We start from the raw sequence: 2033 nt of genomic DNA, 5'->3' as shown, positions 1-2033 counted from the left end.
GTTGCAAAAATGTTGAATTGCAACAATGTCAATATTGCAGAAACATTGAATCAACGTTGCATAAATCTTGATATAATGTAAAAATGTCTGCGATTGTTGATTTTTTCTTTGACATTTCTTGACATTTCAACGTCTTATTTATTCTTATTGTTTCATAATAAAAAACTAATTCCTAATTTTCTCATGTCTTATAATTGCTAGAAACCGAAGATTGTCAAACACATTCAAAAACTTTCGCGAATCCTCTCTCGATAATTTCGAATCCGAAGCCATATATCGGTCACCCATCTACATATCCTGACTGCGTTGCTTAACCTGACGATCAAGCGGCATGCGGTGATTTCAATGACTCCAACGATGTTTTTACAATTTATGCTTATAAAATGTATACTTACAGTGTTCACAGTATATTATAACGTACCTAACAAAGACGCGTTAATTCGCCTATCTATTTTATTTAATATCTCTAAAGTTTATTTAGTTATTTGCAAAGTGACTTCGACTATTCCTTCCAGTTTAATGTTTTTTATGCATCTTTTGTTATCGGTACAGCTTGCATCAGACTCTATGGAATAGAGAAAATTATGAAATAAAAGAATATTCAGGGTTTGCGCAAAATTACTTAAACACATTTCAATTTTATATATAAATAATAAGAAAAATATATATAATTATGATATATTGTAATATATATAAATATATTGTAATATAATATAATACATATAGATTAATATAATAAAATTTTATAATAATTTATTTTATTAATATTATTATATAATAAAAAAATTTTTCCTTAATATTATTAATAATATAATTTTATAATGCTCCTCAAATATTATTGCAAAAAATTGTACTTTTTGTTCAATATATATTTAATATTGCAGCAATATCTTGTAATTAATGTAGAAAAATTAACATATATTCTATGCAGAAAAAACATCTGCACTTCTATCTTCAACGTTGCAAAGTTGCAACGTTGTCTCATCAACGTTTTTTCTATGTTCTATGCTGTATGGGATCTCTGATCCGCAAGTGAAACTGATATAACTCGTATGCGTGAAGTCGCACGCGTGCGAGCAATATGAATCTCATATGAGGGCAAATCCGTTTAGTGATTTTATATCTACAATACAATTTTAAATATAAAAATGTAAAAGTATTACTATTTATTATTGAAATTGATTATAGGTTTGTTCGCGTTGCATTCCCTAACGTGCTCCTACTCGCTTCAACGCACTCTGATTGGTCCGCGTGGTGACGTGATCCAATCAGAGTGCGAGCGAGTAAGAGCATGTTGGGGTATGCGACGCGAAACAAACCTTATATGAAATTAATACATATAAATTAATACATATATTTTTTGGTTTTGTACTAACAATAATAAGCATGTGTATGCAGTTCAGTATATAATGGCTTGGTTTACATCGTGCACTTGATACGCATATTAAATAGTAACCTTCTATTAGATAATCTTAATATCGACGAAGTATATAAATAACGATATATTAAGCTGGTATAATACTAATCAAGAATACTTATTGTATCGATTAAATGCGTCATCGTTGATATGCATTCTCAATATTAAGATTATTTAATAGAAAGTTACTATATAGTATGCGTATCAAGTGCACGATGTAAACCAAGCCATTAACTCAAGGAGTTCACGGCGTAATTGTACAATGCGATTCATTGCGCTACGCGTGTCTCCATCGGGAGCGGTGCACTTGGACACGGTGCATTTGGACACAGCCAATCATAGCACCGTGTGATTAGAGACATTTGTAGGGTCCCTTGGAACAGCGACTTGTGATTGGACTGTGTCCAATTGCCCCGTGTCCAACTGATATACACCCGTCTCCATCACGTCGTGCGAGACAGCGTGATAGCACTGTGCGGACACAGTGTGAGACGCACGCGTGAGGACAATATGAGCTCGCACGAATTGTTATCTGGGATAATAATAAACTGTTAGTTATAATTTTCCACTCGACCGTGTAGATAGTTACATGGTTGAGAGGGAAATTATAATACAC

This window comes from Odontomachus brunneus, unplaced genomic scaffold (genome assembly GCF_010583005.1).
Source record: "Odontomachus brunneus isolate Ranch 3 - 2012 unplaced genomic scaffold, Obru_v1 Obru_scaffold_314, whole genome shotgun sequence".
Taxonomy (NCBI): Eukaryota; Metazoa; Arthropoda; class Insecta; order Hymenoptera; family Formicidae; genus Odontomachus; species Odontomachus brunneus.
This window is presented reverse-complemented; position numbering follows the sequence as displayed.